At 41.3% G+C, this 14,622-nt stretch overlaps 1 protein-coding gene across 5 annotated transcripts in view; it reads left to right on the top strand.

Moving 5' to 3' along the window:
- The window catches only part of ASH1L (ASH1 like histone lysine methyltransferase), a 340,594-nt gene that overhangs the window by 239,884 nt on the left and 86,088 nt on the right, over positions 1–14,622 (top strand). The gene's annotated exons all lie outside the window — the stretch shown is intronic.

The raw sequence follows: 14,622 nt of genomic DNA, 5'->3' as shown, positions 1-14,622 counted from the left end.
ATGCTGCTCATGAAATCATCAAGACCATTCGATGGGTCTGTGAAGAAATCCCAGATCTCATGCTCTCTGTGGAAAATTATGTTTTAATTGACTATGAAACCAAAAGCTTCAAAAGCATGCAGAGGCTCTGTGACAAGTACAACCAGGCCATTGACAGCATCCACCAGCTGTGGAAGGGAACCACCCAACCCATGAAGCTGAACACACGGCCATCCAGTGGGCTCCTCCGACACATCCTGCAGCAGGTCTACAACTACTCCGTAACAGACTCGGAGAAGCTCAACAACTATGAGCCCTTCTCCTCAGAGGTGTATGGGGAGACCTCCTTCGACCTGGTGGCCCAGATGATCGATGAGATCAAGATGACTGAGGATGACCTGTTTGTCGCTTGGGGAGTCGTGTGGGCCAGGTCGTGCCCCAGATCGCCGCAGCCACCAACTACAAACATCATTATGGTGTCTAGAAAGCTGATGTCCCAGCCAAGTATGCAGAGATGATGGACCGTGAGTTCAGGAAGTGAATGAAATGGTATGGAGAAAAGCATGCCGAATACACACTGGAATGAGGCGATTTCTTCTCAGAGGAGTGGAGGGAGTGGATTGCGAACACAAGGTGGATCACCAGCTGAAGGAGCAATTTCCAAACATGAAGGAAGGTGGCAGAATCATGTTCTCCTTAACCCTTTGCACCTCTAAACTTCAGGATAACCCAGTAGAAACTTGAGTGATATCGGCACTATCTTGTGAGTCGCGGAACTGTCGCCCCTAAAGGGCTCTGTCTCATGGACGTGGAAGCCGGTCTCCTACTACCTGCACATTATTGACCGGACCATACTTGAAAACTATTTTTCTAGTCTGAAAAATCCAAAACTCAGGGAAGAACAAGAGGCAGCTAGGTGCCAGCAGCAACATGAGAACAAGAGCAATACGGCCATGCCAACCAAGGTCCAGGAGAGCAAGGCAGCCGTGTCTGTGGACTCCCCAGTGGATTCTGGTACTGAGGAAGATAAATCTGGGGCAAACACTGTGAAAAAGCCATCCCCCTCCAAAGGCCAGAAAAAGAAGCTAAACAAGAAAGGAAGGAAGATGGCTGGCCGGAAGCGAGGGTGGTCCAAAAATATGAACACTGCAAACCCTGAGCGTAAGCCCAAAAAAAACCAAACTGCGCTGGATCTCCTGCACGCCCAAACCACGTCTCAAACAGCTTCATCCTCACCTCAGGATGCCTATAGCTCACCTCACAGCCCGTTGTATCAGCTACCTTCTGTTGTGCAATGGCAGTCGTCCAACCAGCTCCTGGTGGGGCACCTACCCCACCCGCGCTGCAGAAGCTGCTAGAGTCCTTCAGGGTCCCGTACTTGCAGTTCTTGGCATATACCAAGACCCCTCAGTACAAGGCCAACCTGCAGCAGATGCTGGACTAGGAGGAGGTGAGCAGAGGCACCCAGGCCACACTCTTTTCTGCTGCTATCTCTTCCTCTACCATCTATTCCAAACACTGCCTAGACTGTAGCATCCTCGAGAGGGGCTGGCCTTGGCCCTTGGAGAAGAGCGAGCCTGACCACCTCCCCTGTTGTCCCTTGCCTGCCAGGTGCTGTCATGAAGTGTGCCTTGACCAGGACCTGGCCTAGGTGGGGACATTGGGTCTGGGCCCTGCTGATGGCCGAGGGGTCCCTGGAAGCTCCCGCCCTATGTGGGAACAAGAATCACATATGTGAGCAGGAGCAGGTTGGGGTGTTCCCACTTCACAGGTGTCTTCAAGGAGCTCTGAGGGTTGGCATTAGGCTAGGTCTCCCCTTCAAGTTGGAGCTGGGGTATAGGAGGTAGGGTGGCCCCACCTCAGGCTTAGCAGGTGTATTAGTTAGGGTTCTCTAGAGAAACAGAGTCAACAGGAAATACTCGTAAATATAAAATTTATTAAAAAGTGTCTCGTAACTGTGGGAACGTAGAATCCAAAATCTGCAGGGCAGGCTGTGAAACTCTGATGGAGGGTCTGGACGAACTCCAAGGAGAGGCTCGCCAGCCGAAGCAGGAAGGAAACAAGCCTGTCTTTTCTGAATCTTCCTTAAAAGGCATCCGGTGATTAGATTAAGCATCAGTCGTTAAAGAAGACACTCCCCTTAGCTGATTACAAATGGAATCAGCTGCGGATGTAGCTGTGTGATCATGAATTAATTCTATGAAATGCACTCATAGCAAAAAACAGGCAAGCACTTGCCCAACCAGGCAAACAGGTACCACCACCTGGCCAAGTTGACACATGAACCTGACCATGAGAGCAGGTGAACTGGGCATTACCAGGCAGCTGAGATAGGTCCAGAGACATGCCCTGTCATGCGGTATGAGGGGAGTGGGAGGGCTTGGGGCTATCGGGATGTCAGGGCTGGAAATGACCACAGGAAGTTGTAGTGCAGCCCAGGTCCTCCAGTGGCATAACCATGTGTAGTGCTGCTGGTGAGGGAGGCTACTCTCTGCCCCCAAACAATTTGCCCATGCCTGGCTTGTGCCCCATCCCTCACCCCCGCCAGGGCTGCTCAGTGTGCAGGAATCACCTCGATCCCCACTGCTGACACCTGTTTATGGGACTGCCTGGCCTGCACCATCTGAGCCCCCCAGCCCAGCTGTTCCCTGCGAGGACTGTGGAGGCTGTGGAAGAGACACCAAGCCCTGTGTCCTGGGCTGGCTCTGTGTGATGGCACCAGACCCAAAGTGGACGTGCCCTTTAGGTCCTTAATGGAGCAGCCACAGCCTGCAGCATGTTTTGCATTCTCTTTTTTTTTTTTTTTTTAATTTTTATTGCTACAACAATGTACAAACACATACGTTCTTAACATACAAACATTCCATACATGGTGTACAATCAATGGCTCACGATATCATCACACAGTTGTATATTCATCACCATGATCATTTTTTAGAACATTTGCATCACTCCAGAAAAAAGGAAAAAGCTCATGTATACCATGCCCCTTACCTCTCCCTCTCATTGATCACTAGTATTTCCGTCTACCCCATATATATTTTTTTAATTTAAAAAAAAAAGTCTTTCCTTTGAAGCCTCTGGATGCTGCATTTTTCCTATCTTGCCCGGTATGTGGTGCTTCTGTGCCTGCAGATCCCACCATCATAAGATGATGCAGTATCTTTAACTTCAGCAGACTCTCCCTGCTGGGGGCGTGGTTGAGATAGAGGAGAGGTTGTAGTCTGGCTTTAATCACTTCCCTTTTCCAGACCCTGGGGTCTGAATTCCTAGAGGGAGGGAATCTACCTGAGCTGGGCCCCACCCCTGTCCTTTGGAAGGTACAGTCTCCAGACAAACACTCAAACAAGCTTAGTTCTGCCTATACCTAGGGCAGTTGGAACCTGAGAAACCTTGCAGCTGTATCCAGAGTAGACAAGCCATAGAAACACAGCCACAAAAGAGAAAAGGAAAAATCCTTTTCAGTGCAGGACCCTGGTTCCTTGGGTTTACCAATCAAGAGCTTAAGTTGGTATGTTGCTTTGTGTACTTTCAGGTCCTATGTGCCCCCTCCTTTCCTTCAGGGCCCAGACCCTTTCAAGTATTATGTGCTGTGTGATCCAAAAAATTTCTCTTTCTTTTTTTCTTTTTTCTTTATTTCTTTTTCCATCAGCCCTGCCCCCTCTGTGCTGGCGCAAAATCCAGCAGCTTCCACTTTGACTGGAGGGTCAGCTGAGCTGGGGCCTATTTTTAGTACTCAGAATTTGTGAATTAATTCCACAGTTGGAGCTTGGTTGTGTTCAGCCCCTGCTGCTAGTCAAGTCCCTTTCCTTTCCCCTCTGGGAAGCAGCCTGTGGGAGAGGGGCACCAGCCGCTCTGATTTGGGGAACGCATGGTTCTGGGGGGGCTCGCAACCAGTCCAGCTGGTCCAGACTCAGGTACGCTGTGTGTCTGGTCACTGACGTGGCCCCAGCAGTTGTTCTGTACTGTTCCTGCTATTTACTAGCTGCTTTGGAGGACGAACTAAATCCCACACCTCACTAAGCAGCCATCTTGGCTCGATCTCCTTCATTGGCCTTCTTGAATCAAGGTATCTATCCCTGGGTACCTTAGACTGGACATTTCTATAGATTTGTTTTAATTGGGACATTTCCACGGCCTAAAAACTGTTAAATTGCAACTTAGTAAATTCCCCTTTTTAAAAGCCGTTCTATTTCTGTATATTGCATTCTAGCAGCTACCAAACTAAAGCACCTGTTTTAATATAATTCTGGGCCATTCTTCCCTGTGATTAGTTGGTTATGCTCCAAACATGTACATTTATGGTAATATTAATAAAATAAAATTAGTAGAATAAATCTTTTATTGAAAGTAGTATTGGTTGGTAGCGTGTGAGAGAAATTTTAACATCTTCAGCAAGGTACTTTATGAAAATAGCATTTTCTAAAGTTTAACTGCCAGTGGAAAACAAAATACATTGGAGGAAAAGAAGCTAGATTTAAGTGATTCTTAAAAGGATTTGAGGGAAATACATTAAGTTGTGGTTAAGAGCTCAGGCTCTAGAATCAGTGAGACCTACTTTACCAGAAAGTAAAATGTTTTAAAAATTATGTATAAACACACCATGGTATATACATACAATGGCATATTATGCAGCTGTAAGAATGAATTTAGTTCCGATGCATCCAGCATGCAAGAAAGTTGAGTAAAATTAGCCAGACCAAAAGGAAAAATATTGTATGGTCTCACTAATATTAACTAATTGTAATGAGCAAACTCTTAGAGTTAAAATCTAAAGTATAGGTTCTCAGGAAATAGAAAGAGGGTAGAGAAGGGGCACATGATGCTTAAGGAATAGAAAATGTTTAATAAGGTTGATTGTAAATGTTCAGAAATGGACAGAAGTGATTGTAGCGCAATGCTGTATGTGTAATTGACAATGCTGAGTATGAGTACAGTTGAAAGGGGAAATCTAGGGGCATGTATGTCACTTAGAAGGAAAGCTAGAGGATAAATCATAGTACAGTATAACATAGCGAAAACTGTTGGGGATAATGACCGTAGTTAATTTTACAAATATTAAAGTTCTTACATGAACTAGAACAAATATTTGTCACTATTACAAGATTTAACAATAGAATGATATATGAGAAAAATACAATTAATGCAAACTAAGGATTACAGTTAGCAGTAACATTGTATTATTCTTTCATCAACTGTAAACAAAGATACTAAACTAAAGCTAAGCATCAATAATAGGGTGGGTATAAGAAGTATCAGATTATTTTTGCCCCAGGGTAATGTGAACACTCTCAAATTAATTGTGTGAACCAGGGGAGGCACAAGATAAGCCTGAAACATCCTGTCCATAACCAGTTTCGTTGCAAGTTAGTATGGAAATGATGTTTGATTGAAATGGGAAATAATCACATTATAGTGTACTCTGAATCTGTTATACACCATGTTAAATTTTTTCCCTTCTGAATACAAGTGTAAGAAATCACATAAACAGTATTTTATTTCTTAAAGATCATTGATAAATTCAAATATTTTTTTACCTTACAATATATAATGAATTGCCTTTTAGTGCATTTTGCATATCTGAGTAAGTAATCATTAGCATAGGCTGCAAAATTTGGTGATGAATGGTATTATAAGAATATCCCTTTAAAAAATTTATTGACAAATCTTCACATACATACATTCATATACATGATGTATAATCAATGGCTTACAATATCATCGCATAATTGTGTATTTATCTCCATGATTATTTTTTAGAACATTTGCATCACTCCAGAAAAAGAAATAAAAAGAAAATACTCATGCATACCATACCCCTTACCCCTCCCTTTCATTGACGAATGGTATTTCCATCTGCCCAAGTTATTTTACCCTTTGTCCCCCTTATTATTTATTTATTTGTTATCTATATTTTATGCTCATCTGTTCATACCCTGGATAAAAGGAGCATCAGACGCAAGGTTTTCACAATCTCACAGCCACATTGTGAAAGTTACATCTTTATACAATTGTCTTCAAGAATCAAGGCTAAAAAGGTAAAAAAATTAAAAAAGAAAAAAAAAAAGAATCAAAGCTGCCAACACAACAAGCAAACTCACTGCCCTCCCCCTCTCTATGTGGGACATGACTACCAGGGCTGTGGACCTTCCTGGCAACGTGGGACAGAAATCCTAGAATGAGCTGGGATTCAGCATCAAGGGATTGAGAAAACCTTCTCGACCAAAAGGGGGAAGAGAAAAATGAGACAAAATAAAGTGTCAATGGTTGAGAGATTCCAAACAGAGTCGAGAGGTTATCATGGAACTTACTCTTACACATTAAATAGGTATCACCTTTTTAGTTAAGGTGTAGCAGAGAGGCTGGAAAGAAGTGCCTGAAAATGTAGAGCTGTGTTCCATTAGCCATGTTTCTTGAAGATGATTGTATATGACATAGCTTTTGCAGTGTGACTATGTGATTGTGAAAACCTTGTGTCTGATTATTCTTTTTATCTACCTTACAGAGAGATGAGTACAACATATGGATTAAAAATAAATTTTAAAAAATGAGGTAGTCTCCCCCTTTCTCCGCCGGCGGCACTCCCACCGCTATCCTACCCTTCCCTTTCCCCTCCTGCTCCGGCGGCGCTCCCGCGGCCAACCTGCCCTTCCCTTTCCCGTCCTGCTCCGGCGGCACTCCCGCCGCCATCTTATCCTTCCCTTTCTCCTCCTGCTCCGGCGGCTCTCCAACCACCACCATGCCCTCTTCCGGCTTCACCGGCTCCTCCGCCACCGTCCTCGACAGCCTTGCCACCCTCACCTTTCCTCCTCCAGAACAGCTACTAGGGGAGTAGAAACAATACAGAACAGCTCCCAGAGCCACGACAGAGATCAAACAGACAGCGTACCCCATTCTGGAACGGCTGACTGTCTGGGAGAACCAGCTCCGGTGAGATCGCCGAGGGGCGCGGGTTTTCCCGGTCAGGACAGCAAGCGGCCGGAGTCCCTCCCTTCCTCCTTCCCAGGCCAGCTGGCAGAATTGGGCAGGCGGTCCCCTCAAGCCACGGCGGCTTGCGCCCCCAGCACGCGAGCCCCCCGGACCAACTGAGAGAATTGGATCGGAAATCCCCAGACCGCAGAGAACAGTGACCGGGGGGATCCCTTCCAAACATGTGACTCCCAGGTCCGGCTGGGAACGGTGCACTCTCCTGGGCTGCGGCGGTTGGCGCCCTCCCGCCACGCTTGGCGCCCCGGGCCAACTAGGAAATTCGGTCGGGCGCTCTCCAGGGCTGCGGCGGCCGGCGACCCTCCCCGCGTTCAGACCCCCGGGCCGGCTGGCACTCTTCCAAGCCGCTTCGGTTGGCGAACCTCCCCCATGGCGAGAGTTTTCCAAAGTTAAAGGACCCACAGCACCTTTTACTGGTGGAACCCGCAGACAAATGGGTGCCGCGAGCGCCACCTACTGGGCAGGATAAGAAAAACAGAACCCAGAGATTTCACAGAAAAATCTTTCAACCTGTTGGGTGCAACACCCAAGGAAATCTGACTAAATGCCCAGACGCCAGCAGAAGATAACGGATCACGCTCAGAAAATTGAAAATATGGCCCAGTCAAAGGAACAAACCAATAGTGCAAATGAGATACAGGAGCTGAAACAACTAATGCTGAATATACGAACAGAAATGGAAAACCTCTTCAAAAACGAAATCGATAAACTGAGGGAGGACATGAAGAAGACATGGGCTGATCAAAAAGAAGAAATAGAAAAACTGAAAAAACAAATCACAGAACTTATGGAAGTGAAGGACAAAGTAGAAAAGATTGAAAAAACAATGGATACCTACAATGATAGATTTAAAGAGACAGAAGATAGAATTAGTGATTTGGAGGATGGAACATCTGAATTCCAAAAAGAAACAGAAACTATCGGGAAAAGAATGGAAAAATTTGAACAGGGTATCAGGGAACTCAAGGACAATATGAACCGCACAAATATACGTGTTGTGGGTGTCCCAGAAGAAGAGAAGGGAAAAGGAGGAGAAAAACTAATGGAAGAAATTATCACTGAAAATTTCCCAACTCTTATGAAAGGCCTAAAAATACAGATCCAAGAAGTGCAGCGCACCCCAAAGAGATTAGACCCAAATAGGCGTTCTCCAAGACACTTACTAGTTAGAATGTCAGAGGTCAAAGAGAAAGAGAGGATCTTGAAAGCAGCAAGAGAAAAACAATCCATCACATACAAGGGAAACCCAATAAGACTATGTGTAGATTTCTCAGCAGAAACCATGGAAGCTAGAAGACAGTGGGATGATATATTTAAATTACTAAAAGAGAAAAACTGCCAACCAAGACTCCTATATCCAGCAAAATTATCCTTCAAAAAGGAGGGAGAAATTAAAACATTCTCAGACAAAAAGTCACTGAGAGAATTTGTGACCAAGAGACCAGCTCTGCAAGAAATACTAAAGGGAGCACTAGAGTCAGATACAAAAAGACAGAAGAGAGAGGTATGGAGAAGAGTGTAGAAAGAAGGAAAATGAGATATGATATATATAATACAAAAGGCAAAATGGTAGAGGAAAATATTATCCAAACAGTAATAACACTAAATGTTAATGGACTGAATTCCCCAATCAAAAGACATAGGCTGGCAGAATGGATTAAAAAACAGAATCCTTCCCTATGCTGTCTACAGGAAACACATCTTAGACCCAAAGATAAACATAGGTTGAAAGTGAAAGGTTGGGAAAAGATATTTCATGCAAATAACAACCAGAAAAGAGCAGGAGTGGCTTTACTAATATCCAACAAATTAGACTTCAAATGTAAAACAGTTAAAAGAGACAAAGAAGGACACTATATACTAATAAAAGGAACAATTAAACAAGAAGACATAACAATCATAAATATTTATGCACCGAACCAGAATGCCCCAAAATACGTGAGGAATACACTGCAAACACTGAAAAGGGAAATAGACACATCTACCATAATAGTTGGAGACTTCAATTCACCACTCTCATCAATGGACAGAACATCTAGACAGAGGATCAATAAAGAAATAGAGAATCTGAATATTACTATAAATGAGCTAGACTTAACAGACATTTATAGGACATTACACCCCACAACAGCAGGATACACCTTTTTCTCAAGTGCTCATGGATCATTCTCAAACATAGACCATATGCTGGGTCACAAAGCAAGTCTTAACAAATTTTAAAAGATTGAAATCATACACAACACTTTCTCAGATCATAAAGGAATGAAGTTGGAAATCAATAATAGGCAGAGTGCCAGAAAATTCACAAATACGTGGAGGCTCAACAACACACTCTTAAACAACAAGTGGGTCAAAGAAGAAATTGCAAGAGAAATTAGTAAATACCTCGAGGCGAATGAAAATGAAAACACAACATATCAAAACTTATGGGACGCAGAAAAGCCAGTGCTAAAGGGAAATTTATTGCCCTAAATGCCTATATCAGAAAAGAAGAAAAGGCAAAAATGCAGGAAAAACTGTCCACTTGGAAGAACTGGAGAAAGAACAGCAAACTAATCCCAAAGCAAGCAAAAGGAAAGAAATAACAAAGATTAGAGCAGAAATAAATGAAATTGAAAACATGAAAACAATAGAGAAAATTGATAAGACCAGAAGTTGGTTCTATGAGAAAATCAATAAGATTGATGGGCCCTTAGCAAGATTGACAGAAAGAAGAAGAGAGAGAATGCAAATAAATAAGATCAGAAATGGAAGAGGAGACATAACTACTGACCTCACAGAAATAAAGGAGGTAATAACAGGATACTATGAACAACTTTACACTAATAAATACAACAATTTAGATGAAATGGACGGGTTACTGGAAAGACATAACAACCAACTTTCACTCAAGAAGAAATAGATGACCTCAACAAACCAATCACAAGTAGAGATTGAATTAGTCATTCAAACGCTCCCTAAAAAGAAAAGTCCAGGACCAGACGGCTTCACATGTGAATTCTATCAAGCATTCCAGAAAGAATTAGTACCAACTCTCCTCAAACTCTTCAAAATAATCGAAGTGGAGGGAAAACTACCTAATTCATTCTATGAAGCCAACATCACCCTCATACCAAAACCAGGCAAAGATATTACAAAAAAAGAAAACTACAGGCCAATCTCTCTAATGAATATAGATGCAAAAATCCTCAATAAAATTCTAGCAAATCGTATCCAACAACACATTAAAAGAATTATACATCATGACCAAGTAGGATTCATCCCAGGTATGCAAGGATGGTTCAACATAAGAAAATCAATTAATGTAATACACCACATCAACAAATCAAAGCAGAAAAATCACATGATCATCTCAATTGATGCAGAGAAGGCATTTGACAAGATTCAACATCCTTTCCTGTTGAAAACACTTCAAAAGATAGGAATACAAGGGAACTTCCTTAAAATGATAGAGGTAATATATGAAAAACCCACAGCTAATATCATCCTCAATCGGGAAAAATTGAAAACTTTCCCCCTAAGATCAGGAACAAGACAAGGATGTCCACTATCACCACTATTATTCAACATTGTGTTGGAGGTTCTAGCCAGAGCAATTAGACAAGAAAAAGAAATACAAGGCATCGAAATTGGAAAGGAAGAAGTAAAACTATCACTGTTTGCAGACGATATGATGCTATACGTCGAAAACCCGGAAAAATCCACAACAAAACTACTAGAGTTAATAAATGAGTACAGCAAAGTAGCAGGTTACAAGATCAACATTCAAAAATCTGTAGCATTTCTATACACTAGTAATGAACAAGCTGAGGGGGCAATCAAGAAACGAATCCCATTTACAATCGCAACTAAAAGAATAAAATACCTAGGAATAAATTTAACTAAAGAGACAAAAAACCTATATAAAGAAAACTACAAAAAACTGCGAAAAGAAATCACAGAAGACCTAAATAGATGGCAGAGCATACCGTGTTCATGGATTGGAAGACTAAATATAGTTAAGATGTCAATCCTACCTAAATTGATTTACAGATTCAATGCAATACCAATCAAAATCCCAACAACTTATTTTTCAGAAATAGAAAAACCAGTAAGCAAATTTATCTGGAAGGGCAGGGTGCCCCGATTGCTAAAAACATCCTGAGGAAAAAAAACGAAGCTGGAGGTCTCGCGATGCCGGACTTTAAGGCATATTATGAAGCCACAGTGGTCAAAACAACATGGTATTGGCATAAAGATAGATATATCGACCAATGGAATCGAATAGAGTGCTCAGATATAGACCCTCTCATCTATGGACATTTGATCTTTGATAAGGCAGTCAAGCCAACTCACCTGGGACAGAACAGTCTCTTCAATAAATGGTGCCTAGAGAACTGAATATCCATATGCAAAAGAATGAAAGAAGACCCATATCTCACACCCTATACAAAAGTTAACTCAAAATGGATCAAAGATCTAAACATTAGGTCTAAGACCATAAAACAGTTAGAGGAAAATGTAGGGAGATATCTTATGAAACTTACAATTGGAGGTGGTTTTATGGACCTTAAACCTAAAGCAAGAGCACTGAAGAAGGAAATAAATAAATGGGAGCTCCTCAAAATTAAACACTTCTGTGCATCAAAGAACTTCATCAAGAAAGTAGAAAGGCAGCCTACACAATGGGAGATAATATTTGGAAACGACATATCAGATAAAGGTCTAGTATCCAGAATTTATAAAGAGATTGTTCAACTCAACAACAAAAAGACAGCCAACCCAATTACAAAATGGGAAAAAGACTTGAACAGACACCTACCAGAAGAGGAAATACAAATGGCCAAAAGGCACATCAAGAGATGCTCAATGTCCCTGGCCATTAGAGAAATGCAAACCAAAACCACAATGAGATATCATCTCACACCCACCAGAATGGCCATTATCAACAAAACAGAAAATGACAAGTGCTGGAGAGGATGCGGAGAAAGAGGCACACTTATCCACTGTTGGTGGGAATGTCAAATGGTGCAACCACTGTGGAAGGCAGTTTGGCGGTTCCTCAAAAAGCTGAATATAGAATTGTCATACGACCCAGCAATACCATTGCTAGGTATCTACTCAAAGGACTTAAGGGCAAAGACACAAACGGACATTTGCACACCAATGTTTATAGCAGCGTTATTTACAATTGCAAAGAGATGGAAACAGCCAAAATGTCCATCAACAGACGAGTGGCTAAACAAACTGTGGTATATACATACGATGGAATATTATGCAGCTTTAAGACAGGATAAACTTATGAACCATGTAATAACATGGATGGACCTAGAGAACATTATGCTGAGTGAGACTAGCCAAAAACTAAAGGACAAATACTGTATGGTCCCACTGATGTGAGCAGACATTCGAGAATAAACTTGGAATATGTCATTGGTAACAGAGTCCAGCAGGAGTTAGAAACAGGGTAAGATAATGGGTAATTGGAGCTGAAGGGTTACAGACTGTGCAACAGGACTAGATACAAAAACTCAAAAATGGACAGCAGAATAATACCTAATTGTAAAGTAATCATGTTAAAACACTGAATGAAGCTGCATCTGAGCTATAGGTTTTTTTGTGTGTTTTGTTTTGTTTTTTACTACTATTATTACTTTTATTTCTTTTCTCTATATTAACATTCTATATCTTTTTCTGTTGTGTTGCTAGTTCTTCTAAACCGATGCAAATGTACTAAGAAACGATGATCATGAATCTATGTGATGATGTTAAGAATTACTGTTTGCATATGTAAAATGGTATGATTTCTAAATGTTGGGTTAATTTCTTTTTTTCCGTTAATTAATAAAAAAAAATAAATAAGGTAACAAGCAGTGTTATAGTGTATTTACATTTGTGAAAAAAAAATGAGAACTATATGTATGCATTTGTTACTAGATGCATAGAATGTCTCCAGAAAGATACTGTTTACTGTATAGCATTTTATAACTTTAAGTTTTGGACAATGTTAACTCTATCGTCTATTTTCAAATAAACAATTAAAATGTAAATAAACAAGAAAAAAACTTCTATGATGATAGGAATATTAATGTATTCCTTTTTTTTTTTCCAGTGGAGGGCAAGTGGGACCAGTAGGATAATTTATGGTTTTGCTGATTCCTTATACTGAAATAAAAGTGAGGTGTGCCTTTGACATTTTTGGTCTGCTTTGTACAATATCTTATAATAGATTCCACTTATAGAAAATCAAAAAAAGAGTCAGGGGCTGCTGGAACACAGCTCAACAGTTTTAGGTACTCCCCTCCAGCCACTCCAATGCACCATAAACTAAAAGGATATCTATTTAATGCGTAAGAATAACTTCCAGGATAACCTCTTGACTGTGTGAAATCTCTCAGCCTCTGAAACTTCATTTTGTTTCTTTTCTCTCTTCCCTCTTTGGTCAAGAAGGCTTTCTCAGTCCCTTGATGCCGGGTCATGGCTCATCCCAAAATTTCTGTCCCATGTTGCCAGGGAGATTTACACCCCTTGGAGTCATGTCCCACGTAGAGGAAAGGGCAGTAAGATTTTGTTGGTTTGTCCAGAAGTATCCTTTTTGATCTCTTAGCTCTCAGTTTTTATATTTAGGAATTTCCAATAGATTTCTCATGTTTTATTTTCGTCCATTTTGTCTTTGATGAAAAGCAACCTCAACTTCACTTTATTTTGTGATTTAGTTTTGCTTGTAGCTAATGTAACAAAGATTGTAGAATCAGAAATTTAGTGTCTGTTAGCTGAAAATAAATACTAGATGCTAAAAAGGGACTTATAGTTGCTTTTTTATTCCCATTGCAATGTGGAAACTGCTTTTGTCACCAAAACGACTGTTAAAATTTAAGTACATTTCCTAATCTTTGAGATTCTTTCCAAGTTGTTGTTCATCCATTTACTATGAACATTGTCTACTTAATCAATTAGTATTTGTAACTTATTACAAATGACTTACAGAGTCATTTCTGTAACCAGTAAACAAAAAAGGAAATAAGCCTAATAAAGCTTATCTTTATTAAAAGAAGACTAGACAAAAAAGATGAAGAGGCAACCAACTCAATGGGAGACTTTCATCCCTGAATGTTATGTCCCACGTAGGGGGGGAAGGCTATGATTTCACTTGCAGAGTTGGGCTTAGAGAGAGTGAAACCACACATGAGCAACAAAAGAAGTCCTCCAGAAGTAGCTCAGACATATGTGTAGGTAGTCTAAGCTTCTCCACTACCTACATAAGCTTCACAAGTGTAAGTCTTAGGATCGAGGGCATGGCGTATTGATTTGGGTGTCCCTCAGGTTTGACACAATATCAGGGGATTCCCTGATGGTTATGTTTAGGAGTTCCATAGTCTTTCTCCTATCTCTCAAGAGCCCAGTCTCTTTTAAGGGCTCATCTGATTAAGGTCAGGTCCACTAAAAATAATTTTTCTATAGAATAACTGAAAGTCAGTTGATTTGGGGTTTTAATCACATCTGCAAAATACCTTCACCTTTGTCATATAGTGCAGCCTAATCATGGACCTGAATGCCATCATATTCATAGTCCCACCTGTGCTTAAGGGAAGGGGATACTATAGGTTATGTACACCTAGGGCTGGGAATCTTGGTACCATGTCAGAATTCTCCTACCACAAATAATAGAGATCAGAG

This window comes from Tamandua tetradactyla, chromosome 4, assembly GCF_023851605.1.
Source record: "Tamandua tetradactyla isolate mTamTet1 chromosome 4, mTamTet1.pri, whole genome shotgun sequence".
In the NCBI taxonomy this organism is placed as follows: Eukaryota; Metazoa; Chordata; class Mammalia; order Pilosa; family Myrmecophagidae; genus Tamandua; species Tamandua tetradactyla.
The sequence above is the reverse complement of the archived record's forward strand: the minus strand, read 5'-3'. Positions and strand labels throughout refer to the sequence as shown.